Raw genomic sequence first — 22,426 nt, 5'->3', positions numbered from 1 at the left:
GGAAGGGGTGAGGCCGGGTGAGGTCAGGCTACAGCCGTGGGAGGGGAGTGAGTTCAGCCTGGGGCAGTTGGTGGCCTTCCTGCGCCCGTCAGGGCAGAGCCGCCGGCCTGATAAGGAGGGCGCTGCTGAGCCCGGGGGTTGAGAGCGCCGGTTCCTGCTGTGGTCCCGGAGCTCCCCTGAGACCGGAGGGAGGCCATCTGCCCGTGAGTCCTCTCCTGCTTGTCTGTCAGCTTGTTTGAACCACACTGGATTTTCTGTCCAGCTGGCTACGTGGAGACCCTGGAAATGCTCCTATGTGAATTTTGGCTGGCTTCAGGGAAGAAATGCCAGATGACACTGGGAGACTCCAGTTTAATCTGGATTCAGGTCATGTCTCTTGAAAGTGAAGTGAAAGTCCCTCAGTCGTGTCTAACTCTTGGCAACCCCATGGGCTATACAGTCCATGGAATTCTGCAGGCCAGAATACTGGAGTGGGTAGCCTTTCCCTTCTCCAGGGGATCTTCCCAGTCCAGGGATTGAACCCAGGTTTCCTGCAATGCAGGCAGATTCTTTACCAGCTGAGCCCCAAGAGAAGTCCAAGAATACTGAAGTGGGTAGCCTGTCCCTTCTGTAGCGGCTCAGCGTTCCCAGCCCAGGAATCAAACCAGGGTCTCCTCATGGCAGGAGGATTCGTTACCAGCTGAGCTATCAGGGAAGCCCAGTATCTCTTAAGGCCAGCTATTCATTGATATCTCTTAAGGCCAGCTATTCATTGATATCTCTTAAGGCCAGATATTAATTGTAGGATTAATTAATTGTAGACCCTAATTAGTCTTCATGGGATTAAGCTGGCAACCTGCTAAGGTAGCAATTGATGTCCTTTATCTAGAGGACAAAACGGGGGCTCACAGAAGTGGGTAACACAGCTACAGTAAGGAAGTGTGTATCTAGACAAACCCCCCAGATCTTCTGTTAGAACTCAGGGAAGCCATGTGGTGTGGCTTGTCCATGTGACGGGGGCTAAGGCACCCAGCCCACACTGGATACTGTGGGGACCTGACTTGGTAACTGCCTTCTGGCAGCTCTGAGACTCACAAAAGCAATTTGCACTGAAGAGAGGAGGGACACCTCTCTTCATCCCCCCCACCACACCCTCCGGGTACTCCCACACCCTGCCCCCTTTCTCTTTCTTTGTAAGGGAATAAGTGTCACGCTCATGTGACCACATTGGCTGTCCACTGTTCACGAGCTACCACCTGGAGCTGCTACCGGAGAGGCCAAGAGCCTTTGCCCCTGAGTACCTCTCTTTGCTTTGCACTGTGGGGGCCCTCCTCCACACCTGCACACCAGAGGCCGTTTCTGAGGCATGCAGGGACCCTCCTTCAGTTTGCAACAGGTTGCATCCATCGCTGTCCTTTCAGTGCTTCCCTTGACACTCAGCTCCTGAGCTCCTTTGTCTGCATTGCGGCCCACCTGGCTGCCACGGGAGGGACAGAGCTGACCATGAATCCAAAGCTCAGATCTGACAGGCAGGAATCTGTGTATAAAGGGCCTGATTAATCATGCTGTAGAGGCTGTAGTGGGCTCCAGGGATCCGTAACCAGGGCTTGGGCCAAAGTGACTCCACAGCTGTTTTAATGCCTGGGGAGGGTTCTGGCTACAGTGGGGGTGGGGTGAGTCTCCTGAGGTTCTGAAGGCCCACTGTGCAGGTTCACGGCACACAGAGAAGAGAAGGCGGAGTCCTTTCCTGGAGCTGGTGGGCTGCGGGCACAGCCATGGATGACCAGGAGTCTGCATCTCACTAGGGGCCGAGGCTGACGCTGAGGGAATCCTCAGTGAGGATTTTTTTCCTTAAAAGCCATCCTAAGTGACTTCAGCTCCATTGCTTTTTTGCCAAAAACCTACAATGATCCCAAGAGCTTTGTACACTCCAAGGGTGGTGACTGGACGTGGAGCCCAGCACAGACCCAAGTCAGTCCTGCCCTGAGTCCCACGGGCCGGCCACACCCTCCCCCTTCCTTGGCCTGGCTTTCTTCTGCCAGGACCCCCAGAATGGTGGAAAGGCAAGTGTGGCCTCAAGCTGAGGGGCCCAGCCTGGGCTCCAAGCCCCTGGGGGTCCCCTTGGGACGTCTGGTGGACCTAGTTCCCCCTGCCGTGGGGCAGCTCTCTCTCGGGGACTGTCGTGTTTCTTTGCTTTCTGTTGTGATGGGGCACCCCAGTTATCTCGGGGCGATGGGAAGTCTGTTGGTGTTACATGCTCCCGCCTTAGATGGGGAAACGTTATTGCTGCATTGACGCTGCTCACTCGATACTGGGAATCTGTTAAACACAAATGGCAAGGGGAACAGAGCAAAACAGAGAAAAAAATGGAGAGTTGCTGGGTTGCCTCAAGTCTCACCTGTGATTAAGAGTGTGTACAGCCTGCACGTGAACCCGGGTTCCCACACCTGCCAGCTACCAGGTGCAGGTGCTGATTTTAGACCCCCAGCTTCACTAAGGAGTCATTGACAGATACAGTTTGTGTGTATTTCAAGTCTACATTGTGATGACTTGATGCCCATAGACGTCGTGGAATGATTGCCCCACATACGCATCGCCTCACATGATTAACTCTGTGTGTGTGTGTGCCTTTTATGTTATTCTTATAATCCATGAACACAATACAGATAGCTCTCCATTTTTTTAGATCTTATTTATCTTAGAAGTTTATAGTTTGCTGTATGTCTTGCACATGTTTAATTAGATAACTTGATATTTTCAGTGCCATTATAAATTCCTAATAGAGATAGAATTGACTTTTCTATATCCCCTTGGTAAATCCACTTACTTCAAATCATTCTAATTGTATTTTTTTATGTATACACAATTATGTCTGCAAATAAGTTCTTTTTTTCCCCTTTGCAACTGTGATAACCCTTTCCTTTTTCTTGACTTATTGTATGGACTAGGATCTCCAGTACAGTGGTGAACAGAAGTAGTGAGAATAAGTATCCTTGTCTCTGTCCAATTATCAGAGGAAAAGCTTTCACTATTTCACCATCACACAGGATATTAGCTTTTTTGTAGATATTTTTATCAAAATATGTAAATTCTTCTCTGTTAGTTTACTAAGCAGTTTTTTCTTAGTCATGAGCTAAAATTATTACATTAAAAATTCTTAAGTTTATCTTCTGCAGATTTTGAAACAGGTGATTTTTCTTTTATGTGGTGATTTAACTTTTAAAAATTTTGTGATTCTAAAACAACCCCAACCTGATCTCAATGTATTCTCCTTCAGTTGGACTTTATTTGTTAGTGTTTTATTTAGGATTATTTCATCTATACTCAGAGTCTGTAATTTTACTTTCTTGTACTTCTTCCTGGTTGGATTTAGTATCAAGGTTATGCCAGTCTTATAAAACAAGGTTGGAGAGTGTTCCTTGTTTACTGCAAGAATTCCTGTGAGATGACTGTTTTCTTCCCTAGAATTTTGGAAGAGTTGATTGGCAAAACCAGTTGGTTTCATTGTGGGGAGGCTTTTAATTTCAGATGTAATTTTTTTCATGCAAATAAAATTTTCTCTTATTGTATGTCTTCTTGGGTCTATTTCAGTAAAGCATTTCCCCCCTGCTAGGAATTTATTGAGATGAGCAGACTCTGCAATTAGTAAGTGAACTGTGGTTCATAATATCTTTCTTATCTGCAAGATGTGTTGTCTCCCCTTTTAAAAATCCTTGATGCTGGTGATTTGTGCTTTGTCTCTTTTTCTTAATAAGTCTTTCTAGGGGTTTATCAGTTTTATCATTCCTTTCAAAGTGCCAACTTTTGGCTTTCTTTTTAAAGAAACTTCATATTTGCTTTCTGTTTCCTTGTTTTCTGCTCTTTTTTTTTTTTTTTTTCCCATCTGCCTTGTGTTTCATTCGCTATGGTGTTTTTTCTGGTTTCTTGGGAGAGAGGCTTAATTGATTTTTAGCCTTCCTTCTTTTCCAGTATACGTGTTTAAGGCTTTAAGTTACCCTCTAAACATAGTTCGCTGCATCCCACAAGTTTGAATAAGCCAGATTTTCATTATCTTTTAAGGAAAAGTATTTTCTAATTTTCATTGTGTTTTTTAAAATTATTAATCAGGAAATTCTTCAAGCAGTATGTCATTTAACTTCGGAATGTTTGGGGAGGTTTTTCTAGTGACCCTTTTTTGATTTCTAGCTTAATTCCATGAAGAGCCCTGTCTTCGTCTTTTTGGGCTACTGTTATAAATCCCGTAGACTAGCTGATAAACAACAGAAAGTTGTTTCTTGTAGGCCTGGAGGCTGGGGAGTCCCAAGATCACCAGCAGGTGCCTCGTCTGGTGAGGCCTGTTTCCTGGTTCCTAGACTGCCTGCTTCTTCTCCCTGTTCTCGCAGCACAGGAGCCCATTCCCCCCTGGCCTGACCCCTCCCAGAGTGCCTGCCTCCTAGGATCATCACCACCTGCCGGGTGAAGTTTGAGGGCCCATAAACCGTCAGCCCGTTGCAGTCCCTAAGTATACCCTGCATTATTTCAGTCCTTTGAAATAATTTGAGCTTTCCTAATGGCCCAATATATATTCTTTTTGTTATATGTTCGTTGGGCTCTTGAAAATAATATGTATCAGTGGGATGCAATGTTCCATGTGTATCAGTCAGATCAGGCTTGTCACTCATGTAATTCAGATTCCAGTAGCCACGTTGAGTAAAAGCAGAAGTAGGTGAAATTACCTGTAATATATTTTATTTTAGCACACATAAAATATCATTTCAGTGTGTAATCAACATGATAAAACCTAATGAAATAGTTCACATTCTTTTTTTCATGCTAAGTCTTTAAAATCCAGTGTGTGTTTCAGGCTTGCAGCGCATCTCATTGTAGAGCCAGCCGCATTTCAGGTACTTCATGGCTGCAGGTGACTACATACCAGGGGGCCGTTCCACGAGAGATGTGTCTTTAACGTCTCCCACTGGGATTATGAACTCGGCTGTTACTCCTTTTTTATTTCTGTCAGTTTTTATGTATTGATATTTTGAGGTTATGTTATTAGGTACATTCAAATTTAGAATCCTCATCTTCTTGCTAGACTGAACTTGTGTCAGTATGAGATGCTCCTTTTTATCACTAATAATGCTTCTTTCTTTAGAGACTATTTGACAGTGATATTGCCACATCAGTTTTCTGTCCTTGTTGGCCTAGGTATCTTTTAGGTTCACCTGTCTAAAAGATATTCCATCTTAACATGTAGCTCTGTGAATAGTGTGTAGTTTTCATTGGAATCAGTTTGACACTTTATCTTTTAATGAGAGTATTTGCTCTGTTTATAATGTTGATATTCAGTGTGTAGACACCATGCTGCTGTGTGTTTTCTGTTTGTCCCACCTAGTCTGTGTTCTTTGCTCTTGCCTTCTTTTAAAGCTATGAAGTGTTTCTCTAGTTCTGTGCTCCTCTGTCAGGTTGTTAGGTGCGCATTTGCAGACACAGCATGTGTTTTACACTCAAGACTTAGTACTTTTACTGCCTCCCTGACTCGACTGTTTCCTCCTGTCACTGTTACACTTTGAACTGTTAGATATATATTTGGCGTTAACATCATTGTTTTGTAGAGTTAATATTTACCCTCACAGTTACCTCGTTGTTGGTCTCTACTTGTTTTTTGTATTTCCGTCAGAGACTACTTTTCTTTTTCCCAAAGCACTGCCTGAGTATTTTTTTAGTGCATGTGTGTGGGTGATGAGTTGTCTCATTTCCATTTGCCCTCAAAGTCTCTATTTTGCTTTCACTTTCGAAGAGTATTTTTGTTGAGTATAGAATTCCAGGTTGGTGGTTATTTGTTTTTCAGCATTTTACAGATGTCAGTCCATTATCTTCTGACTTCCTTGTTCTTGGAAAGTCAGCTCTCAGTGTTGCTGTGCCACTAAAAGCCACACTTTTTTTCCTCTGAGCGCTTGAACATGCTCTTCTTGCCTTAGGCACCTGCAGAGCTGCTGAAACCAATGTGTGGTTTCATTTTTGAGTCAGTGGTCTGATTCTTGAACCAACTCTTGCCACTGTCCCTGTCAGCCAGTTGAGTCGCTCAGTGTCTGACCCATTGCGACCCCATGGACTGCAGCACACCAGGCTTCTCTGTCCATCACCAACTCCCCGAGCTTGCTCAGGCTCATGACCATCGAGTCATTGATGCCATCCAACCATCTCATCCTCTGTCGTCCCCTTCTCCTCCTGCCTTCAGTCTTCCCCAGCATCAGGTTCTTTTCCAATGAGTCAGTCCTTCACATCAGGTGGCCAAAGTATTGGAGCTTCGGCATCAGTCTTTGCAGTGAATATTCAGGTCTGATTTGCTTTAGGAGTGACTTGTTGGCTCTCCTGGCAGTCCACGGGGCTCTCAAGAGTCTTCTCCAACTCCCCAGTTCAGAAGCATCGATTCTTTGGCGTTCAGCCTTCTTCATGGGCCAACTCTCACATCCATACATGACTACTGGAAAAACCATAGCTTTGACTAAATGACCTTTGTCGGCAAAATAATGTCTCTGCTTTTTAATATGCTGTCTAGGTTTGTCATAGGTTTCCTTCCAAGGAGCAAGCATCTTCTAATTTTACTGTCTACAGTAATTTTGGAGCCCCCAAAATAAAGTCTGTCACTGTTTCCATTGTTGCCCCATTTATTTGCCACGTAGTGATGGGGCCGGATGCCATGATCTTCATTTTTTTGAATGTTGAGTTTTGCCAGCTTTTTTACTCTCCTCTTTCACTTTCATCAAGAGGGTCTTTCGTTTCAACCCCTGGAGGCATTTCTTATTCCCCTTTCTCTTTTCTCCACCATGAGAGTCCCCATTTATACTTTTTAACAACGTAGTTTAACAAGGGGCTCCTTCACTATATTCTATCCTTTTTTTCTCTCTTATATATATTTTTTACCTGACCCATCTTTCAGTTCACTGATCATCTCTTCAGCTATGTCCAATGTGATGTTAAGGCCAGAGACTGAGTTCTTAAATTCAGTCACTGTTATTGTAAAGTTCGAGAGTCGGTTTTGATTCTCAGAAATTTTTCCTTTTGTCAAGTATATTTTTCAACAGGTGACATTTGCATCTGATACCTCTAGCATACCTCTGATATGCTGATATACATCTGATACCTCTGGATCTGGTTCAGTTTTTTTTTTCTCTTGGTCCTGTTTGTTGTTACACCCTCTTTGGTTTTTTGATTGCATGTTGGACATTATGTTTGGAAAACCCTAGAGGTTCTGAGTGATGCTGTCTTCGCCAGAGTCTCCTCTGACACAGACCTCCAGTGGGGACAGAGCTGTCTGTTCACTCAGGGCCTGATGGACTTGAGGCTGGGGGTTCCTTGTAAGCTCAGTCTCAGCAGCCTTCACCCACCTTTCCCCCTGAGCCCAGGGAGGAGCTTTCCCGCGTCTCCATCTGGAAGCCTGGGCTGCCTCCCAGGGCCGCCCTCTTCTCAGCAGGTCCTGAAGCCCACCATCTGTCTCCTGAGCACCACAAGGTGACAGATAGTGCTCAACCAGTTTGGGCAGAGTGTTGGGTCCATTTTCTGACATCCGAACTGATTCACTAGGCCTGCACTCAAATTTTTGTCTTCCCAGCCCAAGGAACCGTCCAGAGCTGTGTTATCCAGTCCCCTCCGCTTGACTTTTTTCCTGCCTTTTCTTCGCAGAGTCGGCTTTGTTCAGATGGCCCGAGGGAAGGAGCGGGCCTCTCAGTCTTCAGCTCCCTCACTGGGCTTCCCTTTTGTTTGAAATCTTGGATTGTGGCTGCCTAAGGACCTCTTTTTAAACTGTGTTTAGCTTTTCTAGTTCTCGGTAGGCTGATCTACAAGCTGCTTGCATCTGTCACTGGAAGTGGGGACACCCTGGGTGTATTCTGTCATCTGAAGCCACATGTAACAGTCACAGTACTTGTATTGATCAACTTTGATACTGGGGAAAACAAGAACCAGGTGTCCTTGCTTAGTACCTATGGTTGTGTTTCTGGTCAGAATCCCCAGCTTGCCCGGGCTGTTTCAGTGCCACGTGAACTTGGGAAGGAGGTGGAGCAAGCAGCCCACACGGCCTGGACACAGAGGAGCCGGTCTCCCCTCTGCCCTTGCCCCTGCCGGCCCAGGGCAGGCCTTGCGATGACAGGCTGCTGGTGGTGGAGGCCAAGGCTGAGGAGGGAGGGGTTACGTGACCTGTATTCTGTGACATGGTCACATGTGGGTTTTCTATTTCAGTTTGGAAAAATGACTGCTTTTAGTCTTCCCTCCAGTTTCACTTTAAGGTGGAAAATGAAGATTTTATTCTTAAAGTTGAGCACAGTGATTTTACAGTCTTTTTGAAAGCAACAGTTGAGGTTTTAAAAACACATCTCAGAGAACTCCAATAGATAAAGCCAAAAAAAGAGAACGTGTTCAGGGTGAACTGCAGGCGGGACCCCAAACTGTACTCTGTCTCTCCCAGAGTGTGTAATTCGTGAGATGGGTGGATATAGGACCCCAAGCACCCTGGGGACCGAGGTCCTCAAATGACAGCAGAGGTCCAGGCTGAGCCAGGAGCAAGTGGCCTGTGCTCTGGCTAGTGGAGAGCCGCGAGGGTGGGAGTGGGGCCAGGAGAGGGGTGGGAGACTCGGGGGCGGAGGGTGGTGCAGCACCTGGTGGGCTCTGGGAGGCGCTGGCTGTCGCGGCTCGAGGCAGGGACACCCCTGAACCTCCACCTTGCAGCCCCCACGGGGCAGAGTCGTCTGACAGCCCAGGGTCGAAGTTAAAAGGGCGAGTTCACAGCAGGTTGAATGAACCCCTGTACCCACTGTGGGTTCATTTTAAGTGCCTGGAGCGAGGTGGGTCAAGCCCTTGCTGAGCTCGAGGGAGGGAGTCAGTCAGGGAGGACCGAGCTCAGGGTGAGAGTGAGGGGCAGCTAGCGTGGTGAGTCCTCCTCAGCCAGGTGGGTTCTGGGGACGCCCTTGAGTTCATGGGTGCCCTTTCAGTAGCCTCACTGGAGGCTTGTTTGGGGCTTAAAGGGGGGCAGAAGCCCACTTAGAAGATGTGCTCATTCCCAGGGGTGGTGGTTTCTGAAGGAGTTCATACTGGTCGGTTCGACTGTGACCCAGTACCTTGCAGGGTCATGTTTGACTGGGGGCCTGAGCCACGGGCACGGCCTTCCTTCTCCCGCACCCCACACTCACCTGTCATCTTTTTGGCAGCCCGTCCCCCCTCTCTGCACCCTTGACGGTGGGCCTGAGCCCAGCCCCCCTGTTACCACAGAGCCCCTTGTGACTGAGTGGGTTCCGGTTCCAGGCTCCTAGGAGACGTGCTGGAGGCAGAGCCTTCATGCCATTTCTCCTTGAGACAGTGGTGCTAGTGGTCATAGTGTGAGAGCAGCGGGCATAGTGTGGGAGCGGTGTGTGTGAGAGTGGTGTGTGAGAGCAGTGTGTGTGAGAGCGGTGGTCATAGTGTGAATAGCAGTGGTTGTAGTGTGAGATTTGTGGGTATCCTGCCGTGAAACAGCAGTTGCCCCCGAGTGGAGGGCTGCCCCCATCCGCGAGGATGGGTTGCAGCAGGGCCCGCCTGTGGGCGCTTTTTCAGTGCTGTAACCCCAAGGCAAAGGCCAAGACAAGGAAGAACTTGGCCTCGGCCCAAGTCCTGTAAGGAGAGTGGCCTGAGGGGATGTCAGGATGCATTTAACAGGAGGCTTCCTGTGTGCTGTTTTAGATCTGTCAGGAATTCTCTGCTCCTTATTAATTCCTGAATACTCAGGAATTAAGAGGAGAGGCAAGCCTCTCCCGCGGGCTGAAGAATCCAGGCATTTCCTTCATTAATTTTTCTATACAGTGATAAGTACCCTCTTCCTTCTTGTGAACCATACGGTAAAAGTGACTGCTTACAACTCTCTCTCTCTTTAATATGGATCGCCTATGTTTTGTAAGTCTGGAATTTTAATTTTTATCTTTGCTGAGAATAACTACCTTGTAAGACAGTATATATTTCCACATCATGTTGATTAAAACACCTTTGTTCCATCAGAGCTCTGGTCCCCGTGTCTTTCTCTCTCTCTCTCTCTCTCTCTCTTTTTCAGGCTGATCCCTTGGAGCTCTGCAAAGGCTCTCTGAGTTCACTTTCCTGCCCGGGCTTCTAAGACCCTCTCAAGAAGGCACTCTGTGTGTTCACTCCATTGAGAGGGCACCTGAGGCCTCCGTGAACAGAGCAAGTCCCGTGTCGGGGGCTTTATTGGCTTTCTGCATAAGCCAAGGACTATCAGCCTCTTTCTGTCCCTTACCTTCTTATCGTCAACTCCAGACCACCAAGTTCTGGTCCATTAAAGGACCTCAACAAGTGGCACCCAGAACAGGGACTTGGTACACGTAGGCAGATTCTTGGACGGAGTGACCGCAGGGCCTATTGAGGCCAGTAAGTACTAAGACATGGGTAAAAAGGCTGGAAAGCCCCATCACTTTTCTACTTTACTTCATCACTTATTTAAAGTTCAGGGATCTAAGGAAATGCATGCTGATTTTTTAGCTAGATTAGAAACTGCTATTTCCCGTAGTGTATTTGGAGAAGCCAAAAGGCAACTAGAGAAATTATTTGCTTTACAACTCTCTCTCTCTTTAATATGGATCGCCTATGTTTTGTAAGTCTGGAATTTTAATCTTTATCTTTGCTGAGAATAACTACCTTGTAAGACAGTATATATGCCCACACCATGTTGATTAAAACGCCTTTAATTACTTGCAAATTACTTGCATTATGTGATAATGCAAATCAGGGATGTCAAAAAGCTATAGCTCCAATTCATGAGAAAGGGACTATTGATTATTTCAAGGCTTGTCGCAATCTAGGATTAGAAACTCAAAAGATGCAAATGGTAGCTGAAACAATAGCTGCTGCCTTAAGAAAGGGAAATAAAGGATGCTTTACATGTGGAAATAAGAACCATTTAAAAAGGGATGGCCCTAAGAAAGCTTAAAAAAAAAAGAAAAGAAAAATATATAAAGATAAAAGACCTCCAAAAATCTGCCCTCGCTACAGTAGAGGAATGCATTGGGCTAAAGATTGTAAGTCTAAATCTGGCATTGAAAGGAAACCTATTCCAGAAAACTGCAAGCAGGGACCCCCCAGGTCCCCTTCAGCAAAAACCTGAGACAAATTCCATCTTTTACCTGAAACCCTCAACATCTGGCAGTGTTGCCATCGATATACCAGCTTTGGTTTTAGATACTATGAAGTTAACGAGCTCTACTTAAATTCAAATTCACGTGAACTGAAAAATATTAAATATATATAATTATTTAAATATGAATATAATTTAAATATAATTGTTTGCTAATCTAATTAAGACATGTCTTAAGTCATCAACATTATATAATACTTTTCTTATGCCTAGGTTTAAGGTAAACTAAATTTGTCAACAAAAAGGTAACTCTTTATATATATATATCTATATATAGATATATATATGTATGAGATAAAAACTTTTGGATAAACTGTTAAAAGTAATTATAGTTTTAATAGAATAATCTATTATTATAATCTGTTATTGTAATCTAAAATAGTCTCTTAGGATTAGAATAACTTAAATTTCTAGAGTTGTACTAAAACTAAATAATAAAAGTTTATTAAACAGCTAGGTCATTTCCAAATAAAATAAGATTTTAAAACATTAATTACTAAACATTAAATTCCTCTTACAAAAAGTTTTTCTTACAGAAAAACTAAAGAGATTTTAAACTATTAATAAATATATTTTATAATGTATAATATATTGATATATATAAATATAAATATATTCACCAATCTATAAAATGCTAATATACAAGACACTTCATAGTTGCTAAGGAAAAGTGAGATATATGCTTTTAATAAAAAGATATAAGATATGACATACTGAGATATACATCCCACATTTTCCCTGGGGGCCACTGCTCATTTAACAAACAATACAATTATTAAAATAACTTGGAAGAATGACGAGCCTATTTGGACAGAGCAGTGGCCCCTCACGAAAGAGAAATTACAGGCGGCTAAGGAACTTATAGATGCACAACTAGAATTAAAACATATTGAAGAATCTTGTTCTCCTTGGAACTCTCCTATTTTTGTCATAAAAAAAAAAAAAAATCTAACAAATGGCGTCTCCTAACAGACCTTAGAAAAGTTAGTGCATCTGTGAAACCTATGGGTGCATTGCAACCAGGACAAGATTGCTTTTTTAATATACCTTTACACCCTTTAGACCAATAGAGATTCGCTTTCTCTCTCTCTTCTCCTAATCATATTAGACCTCATAAACGGTACCAATAGACTGTACTGCCACAAGAGATGATGAATTCTCCCACCATGTGTCAGTACTATGTAGCCAAAACCCTTGAGCCTGTGAGAAAGCAATTTCCTAACTTTCTTGTTATTCACTATATGGATGATATATTGTTTTCGGCTCCATCTATCTTAAACACTGAACACATGTTTGATGTAGCTCAACTATGCTTTAAAAACTCTAGATTAATCATTGCCCCTGAAAAAATTCAAACCTCTACACCTTACTATTACTTGGGGTTCGTTGTTAATAGGCAACACATTACTCCCGAACTAACTCAGATCCGTGCTGATAAATTATCAACCTTAAATGATTTTCAAAAGCTCTTAGGTGATATTAATTGGATTAGACCTTCTTTAGGCATTGCTAATTATCAACTGAATAGTCTATTTAGTACTTTAAAAGGAGATCCTGATTTAAATAGCCCTCATTCACTTTCTCAAGAGGCACGAGAAGAACTCTGTTTGGTGCAAAATAAATTACAAAAACAATTTCTTACTCGCATCAAAATAGATTTACCTCTAGAATTGTTTATACTCCCCTCTAATTCTCCCACAGGACTTATTGCCCAACAAGAACACCCAGTAAAATGGATCTATACCCGTTTTATGGAAATAAAGTCACTTACACCCGACCTTTATTTAATTGCTCTAATCATTATCAGTGGAAGAATTAGGACTAAAACTCTAATTGGCTCCGATCCTCATAAAATTGTAATACCTATCAATAAATACATATTACAGGTATTCCTTATAATCCACAGACACAAGACATAGTCAAAACAAATACATCACACACTAAAGTTACAAATAAAAAAAATTTTAAAAGGGGAATACACAGGTACACTACTGTCTTCCTTATCTAAAGCAGACTTTACTAGGTTCTAACATTTTCTAAACCTATAACTATTGTTACTACAGCTTTATTTGTTTTAAATTTTTTAACCTCTTCTTAAGATTCGACCCAAGGGGGGCCCCAGCATTCAAAATGGAGATGAAATAAGAACCCCAGGAAGAAGAAATTCCAATACGGGCCATGTCTGCTCCAAAAATCTCCAGAAAGCACCACCCTCGGCGGCATCACCCCGATGATCTCCTCACTTGGAGACAAATAAAAGCCCTACTAATCAAGCTGAAAATTTGGTCTCTCAACAAGGGTTGCCTCCGAGTCCTGAATACATTCTCCTGGCAATGCTCAGTCTTTTGGCCTGTGCCTCCCCCTGCTCAAGCTCAGACTAACACCCAACCCCCCTCTATTACAGGTGGTCGAATGGACAGAGAGAGGACCAATCATTTCAACTAATGACTCTATACATATGCTTTCTCCCCTAGTACATGAAAGGGCCTTCACACCCTGGGCAGGAAAGAAAACTAATTAATATTTCTTTAGGCTATGAAGTCCTTCCCTTGTGCATGGGCCCAGCAAAATTGTGCATAAACGTCAGCCGACAAATTTGGGCTGACAAACTTGGGCTTTCGTCCTGCCTCCAAAAGAAGACTTTCAGACACTGCTTGGATTATTTACTGCCCTTTCTTCATCTGTAAACCATGTTTATACTACTGAAACTTTAGGGAAAGAGTTAGGGAAAGAACAAAGAACTTTATGCAAAGGGTTTACGTATAAAAACTTTACTTATACTCCCATTCCTTGGGACAAATGTCAAACCAAATCAAGAAAATCAATGTTTGTGGCTAATCATACAATTGTTGATTGGGGGCCCCATGGTATGTGGTTATCTGACTGCTCAGATGATATTAACAACACTGTGTGTGATATGGAAGGTCACTGACACTATGATGGAACATTACTATGACAAACGACTTCTTGAGTGGCTTGACCGTGGATTAGCCCCACCTCCTCCTAAGATCATCCTCGATAAACAGAGTGGGTCTGAACAATGGGCCATTTGGAAACTTGCTGCGAGCATCAGAGCACCGAAGAACTTGGAACTTGGACCGGACATTTCATAGGGACCAGTCGTCATAGTAACTATTTCTTTTGCTACAGTCAGTCATATTTTATACAGGCCTGTGTCCCACTTCCTTTTGTTATAGCCATAGAAAATTTACAATTTAATAAGACTTTTACGTTCTGTAACTTGTATTAATTGCAAACTATATACTTGTATTAACTCCTCTATTTCTTTAAGCTTTTTGTGTTATTCCTGTTCACGTCAATCATAGTGCCTACAACTGGGAACAAATCAAATTTCATTTACAAAATATACGTGATAATGCCTCTCTGAATGTACAATTACTATAAAAGAAAATCTTTAAAACCTTTTCTAAAAATCTGCCCTCTTCCCCTAATTTGGAAACCTTAGCTGAACAAATTACCTGGGCTAGACCCACGAGGATGGTTTCAAAGTATTACCCACAGTATCGGGTCTGGAACTGTAGCTTTGGTGATTGTCTTGATAATTATATTTGTTGTTTACCATCGCCTTTCTATAAGGTTGGTTAATACTAACCAAACTCATTTGGTCAAGACCTTTTTTTTTTACAAATTTAATAAAATAGAGGGAATTGTCAGGAAGCATTTAACAAGAGGCTTCCTGTGTGCTGTTTTGGATCTGTCAGGAATTCTCTGCTCCTTATTAATTCCTGAAGAGGAGAGGCAAGCCTCTCCCGCGGGCTGAAGAATCCAGACATTTCCTTCATTAGTTTTTCTATACAGTGATAAGTACCCTCTTCCTTCCTGTGAACCATATGGTAAAAGTGATTGTATACAACTCTCTCTCCCTTTAATATGGATCACCTATGTTTTGTAAGTCTGGAATTTTAATCTTTATCTTTGCTGAGAACAACTACCTTGTAAGACAGTCTATATGCCCACACCATGTTTGATTAAAACACCTTTGCTCCATCAGAGCTCTGGTCCCCGTGTATTTCTCTCTCTCTCTCTCTCTCTCTCTCTCTCTCTCTCTCTCTCTCTCTCTCTCTCTCTCTTTTTCAGGCTGATCCCTTGGAGAGCAGAGGCTCTCTTAGTTCACTTTCCTACCCAGGCTTCTAAGACCCTCTCGAGAAGGCGCTCTCCATCTTCACTCCATCGAGAGGGCACCTGAGGCCTCCGTGAACAGAGCAAGTCCCGTCTCAGGGGCTTTATTGGCTTTCTGCATAAATCAAGGAATATCAGCCTTTTTCTCTCCTTTACCTTCTTATCGTCGACTCTAGACCACCAGGTTCCAGTCCATTAAAGGACTTCAACAAGGTGAGAGCAGCCAGGGACTACACCCATCGGATTGGCCCTCACCCAGTGAAGCATTGGGGTTGAGTTTCATTTTGTTAGCATAGTTGTGGGCCCTGCTGGCCAGGGCATTTTGGCCTTAGTGGGCAGGATCGACCCCAGCAGTTTACCTTGTAAGAGGATGTGCAGGTGCCACGTAGAGGATGGGCGGGGGCCCCACAAGAAGGGAAACACTGGCTGGAGGAGTCACGGGGGCATGTGGACTGAGCTATCAAGTCAGTCCTTGAAGCAGAAAGGCTAAGCCCCTTAACGTCTCCCTTCTTCCAAGGAAAGAATACACTGGCTGGAGGAGTCTCTGGGGCATGAGGATCGAGCTAGAGAGTCAGTCCTTGAAGCAGAAAGGCTAAGCCCGTTAATGTCTTCCATCTTACAAACCACAGAGCAATGTGTCCAGTGTTTTAATGACGGGTACCTACTGCTTACGTGTATGACATACACCCTCATAGCTTCACATGTCTACTACATGCCTCTTACAAGTGCTGGGCACTGTTCTGGGTGCTGGACACCCAGTATGTAGTAGGGGATACGTAGCCCAGGATCTTTCTGTTTCTGCAAAGAAAAACAGAAGAAGGAAAGACTCCTTGTAGTTCAGCTTGAGCAAGTTCACCACGTGCAGGGCCCTGCGTGCATGTAAATTGTGGTAAAATACATATAACATAAATTTTACATTTTACCCAGTTGACTGAATGACTGGGTGGCTTCAGTGGAGTCAGGCTAACAGATGGCCTTGGGGTGCCATCTGCCTTTGTCCCAGAGGAACACTCCAAAGCTTGGTGGCCTTGTAGACCTTCCCTTTATTCTTCACTCTCCCCAGTGGCTCTAGGTCATTGGTCTGTGTGTCATTTAAGAATCTCTTTATCCACTTTGTTGTTAGGTTTATGTTTTGGAAAGCTTCTCAGGCGTCCCTGGGTCTTGAGAAGGCAGGCTTGGATTCCGGGTTCTCCCCTGCTGTGTGCCTGCCAGGTCGAGGTGGAGGCCAAAGGCCAGTCTGAGTTGTGGTGGTCTGTGTGGTCTTGGGGTCAGTGGACCCCCTCTTCTCTGGAGGGGCAAGGAGATCCTTTGTGTGAAGCCTGGAGAGACTTGACAGGGTCAGTCTTCACAGTCTTGCTCTCTTTTTAATTTATGTTTGCATTTAGTTTCTCATTTAAGTGTTTTCTAGGAGTTTCCAACTCCTAGTGTAGAACTCAAAATATGCAGGGAGCAGCTTCTTAAAAGAGAAGGAGAAATTGCTGAACTGAAAGCAGAAAGAAGCAACACCAGGGTCAGCAGGGGGATTCTCACGTGTTGACATTTGCCCCACGTGGGTCACCGCTAGCCTCCGTGTTGCTGTCTTTAAACTCTGTCTGATTTTCAAGTCATTTTTCACATCTTCCCACTGAGAAGACCAGGGTGGATCAGTTTGTGGTTCTCATACCTTACTTCAAATTTATGATGAGAGCTAATGTAATTTTAGTACCTTTGAGAGGGGAGTTCTCAACTTACATTTTTGTCCATGCTACACTTTGTGTGGGATCTTAGTTCCCCAATCAGGGATTAAAACCCATGACCCCTGCAGAAGGGTGGAGTCGTAACTACTGGGCCCCTGGGGAAGTCCACTCTTAACTTTAGACTGAACTGGCAGGATTCCAACGTGCCTTAGCATGTTTCCAGCTGTAGCGTGAGGCTGAAAGGAGCTATCGGGCCTGAAGTCAAGCATGAGGTTGAAAGTGCCCCTTTGGCCCTGCCCTGCAGCTGCTGTTGGAGCACCTGGGGTTACTGGTTGCCCGGTACATTCCATCCTTCCGGATTACAGTGGGCAAGCGGCAGGCACAGTCCCCAGCTAACATGACCAGCGAGGTGGAGGTGCTCAGGGCACGGAAACTGCTGTTTGAGCACCACAGGGCCCTGGACGAGAAGGTACCAGCCACCCATCCATCCTGGATTTGTACACTTAGTGCCTTGTTTTGACCTCACCGATTGCCTGGAAGTGCTGTGTTCCTTCCCTCTCAAAACAGGGCTAAGGCTTCCTTTCCCCCTTAGGGACTCTCCTACGGCTCTCTAAGCCATGAGGAAGACCTGACTAAGGTGATTGCACTCAGGAAGTCATAGAAAAGCAGTCACAGGAGGAGAGCCAGTTGAAGGAGCGCCTGGCAGCCCTCTCTTTCCACGTTACAGATCTGGAGGAAGACCTGGACACGGCCAGGAAGGACCTCCTCAAGTCTAAGGACAGGAACACGAAACTGCAGTGGGACATCCGCGAAGTGAGTGACGGCGGTCGTGTCTGCCTGAGGTGGACTGTGGGTCCCTTCTTCTCCCGGTGATCTCAGCCTTGGGATGGCTGCGTGAGTAAGAGCAGAGCACTGCAGAGACCACAACTGGCTGCCTCCCCACCTCTGCGTCGAGCTCTCTGGGGTAGAAGAGGCCTGGTCCAGGCAGTCCGTTGGCAGTGGACCAACACGAGGGCAGCCCTGGCACTGTGCTGCACCCTGGGTGTGGACTCCTCCTTTCCACAAGTTCTAGGGGGCCCAGTGTGCTCCTTTTGTAAAAAGTCATTCATCCATTCATTCATTTCTTGGCGTATAGTGGCTTTACACTGCTATGCCAATTTCTGCTGTACAGCAAAGTGAATCAATCATCTATCTATCTATCTATCTATCTGCCTCTCTTTTAGATTTCCTGCCCATTTACTTCACCACAGAGCACTGAGTAGACTTCCCTGTGCTGTACACTAGGTCCTTACTCATGGACTTTATGTGTAGTATCAGTACTGTATATATGTCAACCCCAGTCTCCCAGTTCATCCCCGCCTCCACCTGCCTGTTGAATGCTGAAATTTCCTTCTGATTCCCTCAGACGAGTCTGGTGACATCTGTGGAGCCCGTTCTCTCAGAGAGATGGGAGCATGCTGTGTGGGCTCTGCTGAGGCAGCTTGCCTGGCCATCTTCTCTAGTTTTCTGAGGTTCCGCTCCTTGAAGGGATGTGTGCCAGTGATACCGGCGGTCAGACAAGTCGTGGCGTCTGCTCACCCTGGGATCCTCAGGCCCGAGCTGTGTGACCGTGTGGAATCATAATGTTTCTGGCGGTCGTGTCTGCAGGGGTCATGATTTATGAGAAACATCCCGGGGATGTGGCGCTGCTGGGGGAATCGTCCCCACTGCCAGCCAGCCAGCCAGCCAGCCAGCCACCCTGTCCTTCTGGTGGGGAAGTGTTGCCCCGCGCTGCCAGTGGGCAGTGGCTGGGGATGGAGAGTCAGGCGGGGTTGTGCTGGCGCGGCTGTTGGGAGCGTTGCCCGGAGCCCCGTGAGCAGCTGTGGGGCCGTCCGTTGGTGGGCGGCCTGTGGTGTCAGGCGCGCTCGCAAACCCTCCCAGAGCAGGGTCACTAACAGCATGTAAATTGTGGTAAAATACATATAACATAAATTTTACATTTTACCCAGTTGACTGAATGACTGGGTGGCTTCAGTGGAGTCAGGCTAACAGATGGCCTTGGGGTGCCATCTGCCTTTGTCCCAGAGGAACACTCCAAAGCTTGGTGGCCTTGTAGACCTTCCCTTTATTCTTCACTCTCCCCAGTGGCTCTAGGTCATTGGTCTGTGTGTCATTTAAGAATCTCTTTATCCACTTTGTTGCTAGGTTTATGTTTTGGAAAGCTTCTCAGGCGTCCCTGGGTCTTGAGAAGGCAGGCTTGGATTCCGGGTTCTCCCCTGCTGCGTGCCTGCCAGGTCGAGGTGGAGGCCAAAGGCCAGTCTGAGTTGTGGTGGTCTGTGTGGTCTTGGGGTCAGTGGACCCCCTCTTCTCTGGAGGGGCAAGGAGATCCTCTGTGTGAAGCCTGGAGAGACTTGACAGGGTCAGTCTTCACAGTCTTGCTCTCTTTTTAATTTATGTTTGCATTTAGTTTCTCATTTAAGTGTTTTCTAGGAGTTTCCAACTCCTAGTGTAGAACTCAAAACATGCAGGGAGCAGCTTCTTAAAAGAGAAGGAGAAATTGCTGAACTGAAAGCAGAAAGAAGCAACACCAGGGTCAGCAGGGGGATTCTCACGTGTTGACATTTGCCCCACGTGGGTCACCGCTAGCCTCCGTGTTGCTGTCTTTAAACTCTTGTCTGATTTTCAAGTCATTTTTCACATCTTCCCACTGAGAAGACCAGGGTGGATCAGTTTGTGGTTCTCATACCTTACTTCAAATTTATGATGAGAGCTAATGTAATTTTAGTGCCTTTGAGAGGGGAGTTCTCAGCTTACATTTTTGTCCATGCTACACTTTGTGTGGGATCTTAGTTCCCCAATCAGGGATTAAAACCCATGACCCCTGCAGAAGGGTGGAGTCGTAACTACTGGGCCCCTGGGGAAGTCCACTCTTAACTTTAGACTGAACTGGCAGGATTCCAACGTGCCTTAGCATGTTTCCAGCTGTAGCGTGAGGCTGAAAGGAGCTATCGGGCCTGAAGTCAAGCATGAGGTTGAAAGTGCCCCTTTGGCCCTGCCCTGCAGCTGCTGTTGGAGCACCTGGGGTTACTGGTTGCCCGGTACATTCCATCCTTCCGGATTACAGTGGGCAAGCGGCAGGCACAGTCCCCAGCTAACATGACCAGCGAGGTGGAGGTGCTCAGGGCACGGAAACTGCTGTTTGAGCACCACAGGGCCCTGGACGAGAAGGTACCAGCCACCCATCCATCCTGGATTTGTACACTTAGTGCCTTGTTTTGACCTCACCGATTGCCTGGAAGTGCTGTGTTCCTTCCCTCTCAAAACAGGGCTAAGGCTTCCTTTCCCCCTTAGGGACTCTCCTACGGCTCTCTAAGCCATGAGGAAGACCTGACTAAGGTGATTGCACTCAGGAAGTCATAGAAAAGCAGTCACAGGAGGAGAGCCAGTTGAAGGAGCGCCTGGCAGCCCTCTCTTTCCACGTTACAGATCTGGAGGAAGACCTGGACACGGCCAGGAAGGACCTCCTCAAGTCTAAGGACAGGAACACGAAACTGCAGTGGGACATCCGCGAAGTGAGTGACGGCGGTCGTGTCTGCCTGAGGTGGACTGTGGGTCCCTTCTTCTCCCGGTGATCTCAGCCTTGGGATGGCTGCGTGAGTAAGAGCAGAGCACTGCAGAGACCACAACTGGCTGCCTCCCCACCTCTGCGTCGAGCTCTCTGGGGTAGAAGAGGCCTGGTCCAGGCAGTCCGTTGGCAGTGGACCAACACGAGGGCAGCCCTGGCACTGTGCTGCACCCTGGGTGTGGACTCCTCCTTTCCACAAGTTCTAGGGGGCCCAGTGTGCTCCTTTTGTAAAAAGTCATTCATCCATTCATTCATTTCTTGGCGTATAGTGGCTTTACACTGCTATGCCAATTTCTGCTGTACAGCAAAGTGAATCAATCATCTATCTATCTATCTATCTATCTGCCTCTCTTTTAGATTTCCTGCCCATTTACTTCACCACAGAGCACTGAGTAGACTTCCCTGTGCTGTACACTAGGTCCTTACTCATGGACTTTATGTGTAGTATCAGTACTGTATATATGTCAACCCCAGTCTCCCAGTTCATCCCCGCCTCCACCTGCCTGTTGAATGCTGAAATTTCCTTCTGATTCCCTCAGACGAGTCTGGTGACATCTGTGGAGCCCGTTCTCTCAGAGAGATGGGAGCATGCTGTGTGGGCTCTGCTGAGGCAGCTTGCCTGGCCATCTTCTCTAGTTTTCTGAGGTTCCGCTCCTTGAAGGGATGTGTGCCAGTGATACCGGCGGTCAGACAAGTCGTGGCGTCTGCTCACCCTGGGATCCTCAGGCCCGAGCTGTGTGACCGTGTGGAATCATAATGTTTCTGGCGGTCGTGTCTGCAGGGGTCATGATTTATGAGAAACATCCCGGGGATGTGGCGCTGCTGGGGGAATCGTCCCCACTGCCAGCCAGCCAGCCAGCCAGCCAGCCACCCTGTCCTTCTGGTGGGGAAGTGTTGCCCCGCGCTGCCAGTGGGCAGTGGCTGGGGATGGAGAGTCAGGCGGGGTTGTGCTGGCGCGGCTGTTGGGAGCGTTGCCCGGAGCCCCGTGAGCAGCTGTGGGGCCGTCCGTTGGTGGGCGGCCTGTGGTGTCAGGCGCGCTCGCAAACCCTCCCAGAGCAGGGTCACTAACAGCATGTAAATTGTGGTAAAATACATATAACATAAATTTTACATTTTACCCAGTTGACTGAATGACTGGGTGGCTTCAGTGGAGTCAGGCTAACAGATGGCCTTGGGGTGCCATCTGCCTTTGTCCCAGAGGAACACTCCAAAGCTTGGTGGCCTTGTAGACCTTCCCTTTATTCTTCACTCTCCCCAGTGGCTCTAGGTCATTGGTCTGTGTGTCATTTAAGAATCTCTTTATCCACTTTGTTGCTAGGTTTATGTTTTGGAAAGCTTCTCAGGCGTCCCTGGGTCTTGAGAAGGCAGGCTTGGATTCCGGGTTCTCCCCTGCTGCGTGCCTGCCAGGTCGAGGTGGAGGCCAAAGGCCAGTCTGAGTTGTGGTGGTCTGTGTGGTCTTGGGGTCAGTGGACCCCCTCTTCTCTGGAGGGGCAAGGAGATCCTCTGTGTGAAGCCTGGAGAGACTTGACAGGGTCAGTCTTCACAGTCTTGCTCTCTTTTTAATTTATGTTTGCATTTAGTTTCTCATTTAAGTGTTTTCTAGGAGTTTCCAACTCCTAGTGTAGAACTCAAAATATGCAGGGAGCAGCTTCTTAAAAGAGAAGGAGAAATTGCTGAACTGAAAGCAGAAAGAAGCAACACCAGGGTCAGCAGGGGGATTCTCACGTGTTGACATTTGCCCCACGTGGGTCACCGCTAGCCTCCGTGTTGCTGTCTTTAAACTCTTGTCTGATTTTCAAGTCATTTTTCACATCTTCCCACTGAGAAGACCAGGGTGGATCAGTTTGTGGTTCTCATACCTTACTTCAAATTTATGAT

General features: G+C 46.1%; 1 long non-coding RNA gene across 1 annotated transcript; it reads left to right on the top strand.

Moving 5' to 3' along the window:
* Positions 1-21: 21 nt before the first annotated feature.
* On the top strand, positions 22-15,139 carry LOC129640903 (uncharacterized). The gene is made up of 2 exons (XR_008709033.1): positions 22-203; positions 13,228-15,139. It is a non-coding gene; the product is annotated as an uncharacterized LOC129640903 (long non-coding RNA).
* Positions 15,140-22,426: the final 7,287 nt, after the last annotated feature.

The sequence above is a fragment of the Bubalus kerabau genome, unplaced genomic scaffold, assembly GCF_029407905.1.
Source record: "Bubalus kerabau isolate K-KA32 ecotype Philippines breed swamp buffalo unplaced genomic scaffold, PCC_UOA_SB_1v2 scaffold_54, whole genome shotgun sequence".
Classification (NCBI taxonomy): Eukaryota; Metazoa; Chordata; class Mammalia; order Artiodactyla; family Bovidae; genus Bubalus; species Bubalus kerabau.
The sequence above is the reverse complement of the archived record's forward strand: the minus strand, read 5'-3'. Positions and strand labels throughout refer to the sequence as shown.